Source organism: Tupaia chinensis, unplaced genomic scaffold (genome assembly GCF_000334495.1).
Source record: "Tupaia chinensis unplaced genomic scaffold, TupChi_1.0 Scaffold144099_1, whole genome shotgun sequence".
NCBI lineage: Eukaryota > Metazoa > Chordata > Mammalia > Scandentia > Tupaiidae > Tupaia > Tupaia belangeri.
Window position 1 is genome coordinate 170294 of NW_006203953.1, and position 12080 is coordinate 182373.

At 44.4% G+C, this 12080-nt stretch overlaps 1 protein-coding gene across 1 annotated transcript in view; it reads right to left on the bottom strand.

Moving 5' to 3' along the window:
- LOC102476466 (leucine-rich repeat-containing protein 4C) overlaps window positions 1-12080 on the bottom strand; it is a 652120-nt gene that overhangs the window by 19578 nt on the left and 620462 nt on the right. Inside the window, exons 3-4 of the mRNA XM_014583152.1 lie at window positions 10990-11041; window positions 10650-10711 (exon numbers count right to left, since the gene is read on the bottom strand). The gene's annotated coding sequence lies outside the window, so the exon portion shown is untranslated. The remainder of the gene's footprint in view (window positions 1-10649; window positions 10712-10989; window positions 11042-12080) is intronic.

Genomic DNA, 12080 nt, shown 5'->3' on the forward strand with positions numbered 1-12080 from the left:
TTCCCTCTCCGGCTCCCTCTCTAGTAGAATTTTAAATAAATAAATAAAGTTAAATAAAAACAATTCCTTAAAAAACGTTGGTTGCAGATTATCAGCGAGTTACCTAACTAAGCAAACTGCAGTAGAATAGAGAGACTTTTTAAAAGCCAAAGGTACAAATTTGTGTAGTGCCCATCTGAAACTGCCTGGGAGTTGGATACTCAGATTTTTGTACTCCATACTCTGCGGATAAATGAGTTAATAGAGAGAGAAGAATATGGAACGGTGTCTGGTCATCCATGTGATGAACGTTGGTCGTCGTCATTGTTGTCATTATTTGTCTAGTCATGATGTCAGCTGAACTCCATATGCAGAAATTGATACACTGACTTTATAATCTAATGCTGAAGCAATCTGAATCCTACAGTTCGTTTCTCTTAGTTTGATTTCCCATCAACAGCCTTATTTATTGGCTTTTCGATGAAAGTGTTTAGTATTTTAGTATACTCCATGGGTTCCTAAGAAGTTCACTGAAGAGCTTCAAATCATTTGGCAAGCTCTTGAAATTATATGCCAATTGTTGTCTAAATGTGATGGTATTTTATTTCTTTGCTACAGGGCATGTGTGCTCACCAGAGAGAGACATGAAGAGACAGAGGGAAAGTGAGAAATCAACGCCTAAGGGGGGATGGCCATGCTGTAATCTCTTCTCCTCTGTTTTTGTCTTGGGATTTTGGGCAGCACACACACACTTGTCATGATTTTCAAGCCACTGGGTCCAGGACTTGAACAATCAAGTAGGCCATATGGGATCCAGCCACCTCCATCTCCACGCCACCTGCTGGCCCATGAGTGTATATTTATATAAAAAGATTACTCATTCATTTTTATGCATTAAATTTAATAAACCTCAGAAAGATTTATTACTCCTAAAAAGTTCAAGTTCTATACAAAAACATTAACAGACAAGTGCTCCAAGAGTCTGTTTCAGTTTTAGCTGCATTTCAGGGAATGGACCTTCTTCCCCGCTTCTCCGTGTCTAAGGGATGTGGTACGTGGATTGCACTATGACGTGCTACCAAAATCAAACTTGAGAGTGAGATGCTAAGGACTAAACCCGGCATTGAGTCCATTCTTTAAGACAAACGCTGACTGGGGGAGGTCCTGGGAGGCACTCCCTGCTGAGGATGGTCTTGGCCACGCACCTACTCACTGGTTCACAGGTGACGATTTGCCACTGCTATCTCTGCCTTAGGAATCCGTGGCAATGAGAGGATCCGGATGTAAAGGGACAAAATAAAGTCATGGACTTCCTCAACAACAAAGAAATGGGAGCGTCTCTCTTCCAGAACTTTTCTTCATTTTGCTAGAGCACATTCCTAAAAGGAAGTGTACTGGAGCCAGCAGAGGGCGTGGTGGTTGAGGCACTGAACTCCCCCATGGCCAACCATGGTAGAAGTCCCGGACCGGGTGGCTGACTTTCTCACTTTCTTTCTCTCTGTTTTTCTCTGGTGAGCACACATGCCCTACAACAAAAATAACCATATTAATACATAAAGTTAAATAATCGTTTTTAAAAATTAAAGAAAGGAAATGTATTCAAGGCATTAATTGAAGCATGATCCCTCAGAGTGTCTTGGGTGACCATAACTATGTCTAAGAAGAATATATCATTCTTATTAATATTACTAGTAGAAATACATTTAACTATATGACAGGAGTAAGTGAGAAATATAATAACCCATTAAAATAAATACAACCCTTAAGAATCTCCCTCACCAAGAAAAAGAATTTATGTGGGAGAGAGATTAAATGGCAAAATCTGAACACATATTTGAGCCTCTCGGGGTGCACAACAGAAAATTCTGTCTAGACTTCTGGTTTGAAAAAAGGAGGGGCAAAGAAAAACCAATTAATGAGACTGAGCTTCTCTAATTATTTTTCATCAAAATACAGTAAACTATTTTCTTCCTAATAATATTCTCCCCTCAGCCCACAGAAACTAATAGTTCTTTCATTTGCTTTTTCACTTGTGAATTGGTTGAAATATACATTTATGTTCAGTCTAGGCTAATGACAGAGCAAGTAACTAGCTTCTGAAAAACTTAACAAGCCCCTCTGAAACATAAATCCTTTGTAAGATAGGCCGAGAAGGACTTGACTTCAAAAAGTTGATAATGCAGTTAGTGGCCTGGCTTCCAGGCTGCCTTTGGATTGATGACTGGCTGGGAGGAGTTGATAGCCATTAACCCCCGACTGCTCATTAATCCCCAGGAAATGCCCTGCACCAAGGTCAATGTTGTCTTTACAGGTTGGAAATAAACAAACCAACAATAGTGCCCCCAAAGCACAAGGAGTTTTGCAATGAGAAGTGCAATTTGAGTTACCATTCGAGGCCATCTGAAGAGAATAAATACCATGTATATGAAGTCCTTCTGATTTTTAAATCACCTTCCAATGTTTTACCAACTATGCTTCCTTGTTCATTATTAAACAGTACAAAGCCCTAATTTCCTAGACGCTAACCAAATACATATATATAACCTCAGGCAAAGCACTAAAGGTGTCTAGAACACATTTTCTAGTAGGATGCTGGGAAAACAGAATGGCAAAAGCCGGTTCAGCTCTAATGAAATAGGATTCGACATTTCACCTATGAGGGAACTCCTTCAATTCAGTAAGTCCACTGATTATTTGAGGCAGGATGGTGAGACAAGCCTGGAATAAACAACAGCGTTATAAACCATCTCCAGTGCTCCTCTGAGAGCCCATGTGTGACTCACACAATTATAAGCAGTCTGCTTGTTCAGAAAAGCCAGAGACGCTACGTGGACATGGGACATAGTAGCTTATGGAGATTTGGAGATGCAAAAGGGCTAGCATTCCAAGAAAGAGAAGAACATAGATGTTTTCCTTTAGTGATAGGCGCTGAGAGTCTATCAAACAGTTCTCCCATCAAGAATCCCACAGGGTAGTATGATTCACAGGTAGATATAGAAGAAATCATAACCCAGCAGCAAATGGTAGAGAAGAATGCACAGGGTGTTCATGGGCCAGCCAGTGGAGTGGAGGTTAAGGAGCTGGGTTCCACATAGACAACTGTGCAGTTCCAGTCCTGGACCCTGCGGTTTGAAAAACACACCGGGTGCATGTGTGTGCATGAGGACTTACTTTTTCTTCTTACTGGTAGAGAACAGGACAGTAAGAAGAGTATTTAAAGAAAAGCAGGTTTGTAATGGTATGGACTACAGATGGGAAAGAACGTGAACTGAAAACGCTCAGTATTGAAGGTCTGAGATGACAGCCTGCACTACTAGGCTTTGAGTTTTTACTGAAAAGACAGGCTGACACACCTTGTGGTCTTTACATTTCTATTCTGGAATCCTCACTCTGCAGGACTCTATATTGACCAGCTCCCTCGATTCCTGACCTGTCGCCGACCCCTCTGACTTCCGTATATTTCTTGGTCCCTGATGCGCCGGAGAACATCCTGGCGTCCACGGAGAAGCTCAGAGCCTCTGCCTTTCAGTTTTCAAGATGACTTAAGAGTTTAATAAATTTGCCAAAAGGACCCACAAAAAGCTGATAAGGAAACTCTCTTTAATTGAGTCTGTGTTTATGTGATCTGGGCAAGGGGAGGAAACAGAAGAGACTGTGATTTCCAAGCAACGTCATTTAGTCAGAATGCAGATAGCAGGGATGGTCTCCTAATTGGAGCTGGAAACTGGTTCCGAGTAACCTCCACTCTGGTACCGTTGCAAAACGAGGAAACCTTGGTGATGACATGTCCGATAACGGGAATGGCTGGAATCAGTGATTTCTTTGTTTTCCCTAATGACCACAGAAGAGGGAAGTATTCGGCAAATGTAGACATTTGGAAATTGGATTCTGAGCTCTTTGCTTACTGAAAGTGGCCCTCATTCTGGATGGTGCCGTGTTACCCAGACGTCACGCACACTGACACCAGATTCTCTTCTTTGGCAATTCCTGTATTTGCCCCCAGTTTCCATGGAACCTTACGAAACGAGGACTTGCTTCCAACGGGAACAAGCTTCAGTTCAAGCAGAACCGAGGCAAGTAAGAAAGCTTTGTATTTCCTGTGTTTGTTTTGCGTACAATGCAAAATTTGCAAAAGAATATAGGGACAAACGTTAGAAATACACACAGAAAGCAGGAAGGTTCTGGGTCCCCCATGGTAGTGCAGCAGGAAAAGGGAGTAGGGAGGTTTGTGCGTGCCCTTATTTAAGCTTACATTTCTGATATGGGTAATAAAAATTAGTTTTCGTTACTTCTACCACCTGTCTTTATTGTCTAAAACATTTATTTTACAAAGACTAATCCAGAGACCAGCAGTTAGAGTAATGGCCATGTTGCTGGACTCCCACATTGTCGACCGTGGTTCGAGTCCTAACCCAGTGGCTTAAACTCAACACCGGGCATGTGTGCATGCGTGCATGCGTGCCCAAGATCCCGAGAGGAGAATGAAGGAAAAGGGATTGTGGCGTGGCCATCCCCTCTGGGGGGTGATTTCTCACATTCTGTCTCTCTGTCTTACTGGCGAGCACATGCGCCCTGTTTTACGGGCGAGCACATCCCCCCTATAACAAAAACCTCTCCAAAAAAAAAAAAAAAAAAAAAAAAAAAAGAAAGAGTAATCTAATCAAAATACAAGACTGACATTCTTTTTAAAAAAATGGTTTATTTTATTTTACTTATTTTATTATTGTTTTTAAATTCACTATAGGGCACATGCACTCACCAGAGAAGAGAGAGAAAGACAGGGAAAATGAGAAAGCAAGCTGTTAGGTCCAGGATTTGAACCATGGTCAGCCATGTGGGAGTCCAGCACCTTAACCACCATGCAACCTGGCAGCCTGACTGTGGATTCTAATATGTATGTTATAGTTAGTGGTGACCATAACAATATCATTTAGTCTTCCTGAACCCTTCCATAAAGTGAAGACAAGCGGTGTGTCCTTTCTAAGCTAAAGGCATACTGAAAACATACAACGCTCAATGAGGACCACGCGTGGAAACAGTAGAACCCACAACTTGAGGATAGGTTACAGTATGCTTGTCACTCCTACCCCCCCACTCCCGTATTTTAGCCTGCGACTTCAATGTGAGCAGAACATGGAGGGAGATGAGGGGAGATGGAAGCAGAACTCTGAGATCAGTAATCGGGAGCCTCCCATCCGTGGGCAAAATCCAGCCCACCACCTGTTTCTGTAGATGAGGTTAATAAAGTCAGTGCCCATTCGCACATGCAGTGTTTATGTCTGCTTTCCCACTGAAGTGCAGAACTGATGATTTGTTAAACTACATGGTTTGCAAAACCTAAAAGATCTGGCATCTAGCCTCTTATAGAACAAGTCTGTGGCCCAGTCTCTATAGCACTGTTGGCAGCACACCGGAATACAAGAGCTTCAAGCCACATGCCAAGCGTCGCTACAGTCTCTGGCCCAGGAGACCTGAAAGCACACTGCACACATGTGCACATGCCCAGGGTCCTGGTGGGCAGCGGAACCGGAGGAAGGGGCTGGCAGTGTGATGGAGCCCTGCAGATGGTACCTCTCTCTCTCTGTCTTATGCATGTGCACTCTAATAAATCAAACAGAGAGAGGAAAGAAAAAGTTTGCTGACCCTGGTCTAAAGCATCCATAGAACCCGATTTTTTTTTTTTTTAACTGACTCTCTTAAACCTCAAGGCTACTGAGATGATCCATTAGGGCATAGAAGAAAAATATTAAAAGTTCTATTTATAACTGACTTTCATCTAAGAAATAAGAAATAAATTAAGCTTTGTGCATTCGGCACATAACATATACATGGAATCTGGAGCTAAGAAGGATTCCTCCGGAGGGGCCGCCTGGGGCTGTGTGCTGTGCTCACGTGCTCGCAGTGTGGTGACCCTCTGCTCTCTCTGTTAAGGGCTTTCGTGATGGCTTCACATAGCTTGAACTAACACTCACAAAATGGACAGTGGCTGGCTTAAAAGGATTCTTTCAAAGACAACATGGAGCGAATATTCTAGTTATAAGGCCAGGATAGGCACACACGACAAAAGAAGTAGAATATTTTATTTTCGATATGGGCTCTATGAAGCCACACAATGACTACCTTTTAAAGTGTCGATTCTGATTAATCCCCGTGATGTGGATAAGGTCTGCCCTGAGTTTGTTGTTTACAATTTCATGTGGGGAGGAGGTGCGGTCTGGGGGATGGTGATTAGTTTGGGGTGACTGCCTCCCGGAGACACCACTGACGAATAGATGAATGCTGTCTTGCCAGAACCAGGGAGTTCTCGAGCTCAGGAGACGAGGTGAGCTCCCACGAGAGCTGGCGGTTCTAAGAGAGAGAAGCTCCCAGGAGTGTGCTCTCTCCACACGTCAGTCACTCTGCTTTGCAGCCACGTCGTAGGCCAGCTCACTGTTAGCCTGTGCCCTGGGACTTCACAGCAACCAGAGCTGTCGGCCGACAAGCCTCTACTCCTTTGTAAATGACTCAGTCTCAGCTCTTCTCTAGGAACACAATCAACTATACACGGTGTGTGCGTGTGGGCGTGCGTGCGCTGTGCAATCCCTCCCCAACAACCGCATCCCATCAGCCTCCTGGACTGCCTCGCATCCCTCGCTTTCTCATCTTAGTGTTCTGAGTTCACCAGGTGCACGCCATTGCTGAGGAACGCCTGGGTTCCCATGCCTCTCCATCCCCACTTGTTCTTCAGCCAGCAACACGGAGGCACATTGCTGTAGAATCAATGCCTCATCTCTCCCTGGGATTGAGAAATGTATTTCTTTTTTTTTTTTTTTTTTGAGAGGTTTTCTCTATAGGGCGCGTGAGCTCACCAGACAGGCAGAGAGAGACATAGAGACAGAAAGCAAGAAATCACCCCCCAGGGGGGATGGTCACGCCGCAATCCTTTCTCCTCCTTTCTCCTCTTGGGACCTTGGGTACACACACACACACACGTGCCCGGCGTGAGTTCTAAGCCGCTGGGTCCAGGACGCGAACCGCGGTTGACTACGTGGGACTCCAGCGACATAGCCATTATGCTAACTGCTGGTTCCCAGAAATGTATTTCCACATGTCGTTTTGAGTCTCAGAACAACCAGGGACCTAGGCCTGTGAGAAAGGGACTGAGCAACTGTCCACTTCTTTCCTGTCCTCCGACCCGGCCACAGGCACTGCCTCACATTAGGAGGGGGAGCTTAGTGTCGGCTGCGTCTTACTTTTACAACTCTGGAACGTAGGGTTCACGTTAAAAATAAGCGACTGAGAATTATAATTATGAAAAGGCCCTTGATAGTTAGGTCCGATGGCATAGAGGTTAAGGGAACTAGATCCCACACGGCTGACCACACAGTTCAAGGCCTGGCCCTGGCAGTTTGAAAAGCACACCAGGGGTATCTCACGCTTGCCTAGCATCCTGATTAGATGGAACAATGGAGGATATGGGATTGTGGTATGGCCATGCCCCACTGGGGAGTGTCTTCTCCCTTTCTCCCTCCTTCTCTGTCTCTCTCTCTCTAGCAGGTACACACACGCTCTAGCAAAAGTTTTAAAAGAGGGGGGAAAAAGTGTCTGGAGGACTCAGCAATGCCTTGGCTTCCTTATGCACTATACCAAGCTTTTGTCATTAACAACTTCTTCCCTTTTTTGTCTTGTAAAATGTACTTGATATGATATCTATTTTTAGCCTCATTGTTATCAGAATAACTCAAGATAGTTTATGAATTGTGAGACTATTTAAACCGAAAGTATTAGATACATTTTGGAGATTTTTTTTTTATTTTTTAACTTTAAAGAAAAAAAATAAAACAAATCAGAAATATGGCTGGAGGAAGGGAAACCACAGTGAGGGGCCAGCAGGTGGCGTAGTGGTTGTGGCGCTGAGCTCCAGGATTCGAGTCACAGACCAGTGACCTGAAAATCATGCTGGGCACATGTGTGTGTGTGCCCCAAAGTCCAGGAGAATGGAGAAAAAGGGATTGTGGTGGTCATCCCCCTGGGGGGGGGGATGATTTCTCGCTTTCTCTCGCTCTGTCTCTCTCTGTGTCTCCTGTGAGTACACCTGTCCTATAGCAAAAATCTATAAAAAAAAAAAAAAAAAAAAAAACACAATGAACTTTCCACATGCCAGGCACCAAGTCCCTTACATATACAATTTTAGTTAATCCTCATGAAACCCATAACGTGGGGACCATTATCCCTGTTACACAGACGAAGAGCCAGATGCTCCCTAAGTCTGTGAGGTGCAACAAATGACATAAGCAGCTAGTGACCCCCGGTCTGTCCAAATCTACCTTTTTCTTAGAGAGAGATTTTTGCTATAGAGCATATACACTTGCCAGAAAGACAGAAAGCAAGAAATCACCCCCCAGAAAGTAGCCACCTAACAATCCCTTCTCCATTCTCCTCTTAGGATCTTGGGCGTGCACACACACACACACACACACACACACACACACACACCTGGCGTCTGTTTCAAGCCACCGGGTCTGGGACTTCAACCAGGGTCAACTACATGGGAGTCCAGCGACATATCCATTACACGGCTCACTGGCCCTCCAAACCCACCATCTAACCACTGTGCTATAGAGATACAGTTTCTACTAGCCGTGCAGCTCTGGATAAATGACTTACTTTTTGGGTCACTTGTTTTCCTTATTTCTGAAGAAATATTACTATTAAGAATTAGCTCATTATGATATCTAATATGAACACCACTTAGAAGTGCTCACGCTTTCTTCGTCATTGAGAAACCAAGACCTCGTATGCAAGCTCCATACCCAAGGCTTTAAATCGTCTTTGGTGCATCTGAACTTGCTCCGGAATCATTTTTCTTCTACACACTGCCTGGCAGTGAATTCGTGGGATTAAATGAAACCACCTAAGTGAAAAAACTTAGTAAACTATGCGGTCCGCAGTAGGTACTAAATACGTAAGGTATTTTGTGTTTCCTAAGCAAATTCCTCCCTTTACTTGGAATGTGATGGGCACCATACTCTGAGGCTCCAGAATGAAAATTCAGGCTGAGGAGGAACATCAGGCTGGGTTGGAAGAGCCAGGGGAAAGCCACAGCTAGAATGCACGAGCCATCAGACATAGGCCGCGAACTTACAGCTGACAGTCCAGGGCTCCCTGACCACCAAGTGCTACCTTGGTAAACTTCACTCCCAATTCTTTCATATTTGAAGAAAAACATTTCCAGCTAATAACACAATTACACTTAAGTCTCAGAGCCCATTTTAGTATTATTGCATTTGTTAAATCTAACTGAGTCCAAATTACTTCCTCTTGGCTAAATAAGAGAAAGAGGAGGAGGAAGAGGACGAAGGGCCGGACTGAGGGGGAGACAGGTTTGGAGGGTTAGAGGAAGGAAAGAAGACACACACAGAGTGACAGAGAGAAAAACAGTGATATCAATGCTGCATTTAGCCTCGAGTCCAATAAATGTCAGTTAAACTTGCTGCCCACGGTTTCCATGGAAACCCCTTAAGTTAAGAGTGGAACACAGACATTTTTTGGACTGTGATTCACAAGCTGTTTATTTAATTATGATGAGACAAGAGACTGTTAGGGACAATACTATTATCATACTGATAGCGTTCAGGATTCAACAAATCGCACCGGCAAGATTTTAAAAAAGCTGATTTTTAAAAAAATCATTAGCTGCATGTGCATTGCGTGTGAATAAAGTGCATCTTATTTTGCAGGATTTCACACGTTATTTCCTTCAGGCGATCCCCAAATTAACTGAATGACATTCGTTAAAAGGGAGTTCTTCAGAGGCCTCCTGCCAATGATAAGCACCCCCACTGCCCAGCGAACAAAACCAAGGTCACAACACATTTTCAATTAAACCCCAGATAGCACCCAAGGACAGCACAGCTGGGACAACAAGCACATGATTACCCCATAGATCATTCGTGAGTGGCAACTAGGTCTCCCGTGTCTTTGTATTTTACAGGCATTTGAATGTGAAAATAAAGAAAATAGCTTCCAATGGGCTTTCGCCTTCTAAAATGAACAACTGCTTTTAGGGCATTATTCCTGGTGGCCTAAAGAAAAGTGACTTGAAGCCATCGCTTGTCTCTGATGGCTGGGAACCGCTTTCTTAGCCTCTAATTCGACCATCGGGAAGCAGCTGATGCATGGGCTTATTCAGACCTTCATTCTTACACTACAAAGATGAGTGACTCTCTACCAGCCAGGGCAGGAAAGGCCGCAAGACCAAGCCCAGCCCATCTTCGTTACTGACTGACGGGAAGGCAGTGCCTTCCTTCTGTCAATAAACATTTACGTTGGCTAACGGGCACGAGGTCGAGTAGGTAAAAACCATCCAGGATCCTGCCTTCAGGGAGGTTCTAGTTCGATGGAAACAAAAAACGACCAAGTCATAAATCACAGGGCAAGGAGGAGGTCTTTTTCTGTCTGTAGAATTGCCACCCCTGGAGGCCGGGCAAGCGCGTGTCTGTGCATGGTGTGGGTGGCCAAGCAAGCGTGTCCCTGTGCATGGTGTGGGTGGCTGGAGGAGGGCAAGGTAGGGAGGGAGCTTCAGGGGTATGTCTACAGGAAAATCGCATGTCTAGGTCTGCCCAGGAGCCACCAGTTCCCCCTCCTAAAACCAAGAGCCCACAATAAATGACTTAAGGGGAGACACTCACAAGAGAAGAGAATTCCAAGGAGAGTCATCTCTGGAGTCAAGCTGCGGACATGAAGGTTGTTTCTAAACGGGAGAAGAGAAATATACAAAGAATTTTATAAACATGACTCAGTGGCTATGTCCTTTCTACTATATTGCAGCTTATTTTTCCACATTCAGTAGCAGTTTGGAGTAGCTGGCCTTCCCCCAAATCGCCTTGCTAGCAAAGCCGGTCTTTGCTGTTATTGGATGTGACAGTATATAATGAGCCACTTCCTTGTATATAATGAGCCACTTCCTATTAGCGGCTGGGCCAATGTTGAGCATGTTGCGGGGAAGATTTAGCATGGATCATCACCCACCTAGCTCTCCAGTGGGGTCTCTATGCTCTACATAGGCAACGTATTTGCCAATCTGAAAACAAAAAAGAAAGGAAAGAATAAAAGAAGGAATCCATTAGAACCATTCAGCACATTTCTCAATCTGCCACCACCACCACCACCACAGACACCACTGGTGACTATATTTATTGAGTTACCACTGTATTTTAGCATGGTCCTGGGAAGAAAGCCAAGGCAGCTATTTTAACCACTGGCCACTTTGAACAATGCATTTGTTTCACGCCAATAAAAAGGAAAATGCATCTGGAGTCCGAAGACCTGTAGTCCACAGATTCCGTTCACTTAATTCTGACGTATTCAGTACATGCCCTTAAGCAAGTCACATCTTTTTTCTCTGATCCAGTGTCCTGATCAAAGCCACCTCATACAATCAACCAGAGAGTGCATGATGAAGATGGCTAGGAATTGGTTAAACGGCACACTCAATTATGGACGTCAAGTGAGAGGTTGAGAGTCTGACACAGAATCTGCTCCAAAGGCCAATTGGGATGTTTGTCCTCTCACATTACAAAACGTGGGCGATGCAAAACCTATCCCCTCTCCACCCATCCTTCTTCCCACCACCACTCCTGAGGCCCTGACAGAATAAAAACTAGCATTTGAGACTGAGGGACCAGAGTACTTGGAACAACAAGACACCAAGAGATAGGTCTTGCATTTTGCAAGATACAATGAAATAAAATAAAGATTCTCTAAATCCCATAGATACAGATCTTTCCACCCAAGCTTTAAAAATATAGCTGGTACAGATACCTCAGAGGGGAAGCTCTGAGAAATTCCACACAGAAATATCCCACACAGGGACCAGCATTTAGCGTAATGGCTATGTCGCTAGACTCCCACATAATCTATCGTGGTTCGTGTCCCGGACCTGGTGGCTTAAACTCACGCCGGGCGCATGTGCGTACGTGCCCAAGATCCCAAGAGGAGAATGGAGGAGAAAGGATTGCGGCATGGCCATCCCCCGTGGGGGGTGATTTCTCGCTTTCTATCTCTCTGTCTCTCTCTGTCTGGTGAGCGCACGTGCCCTATAGCAAAAACCTCTCAAAAAA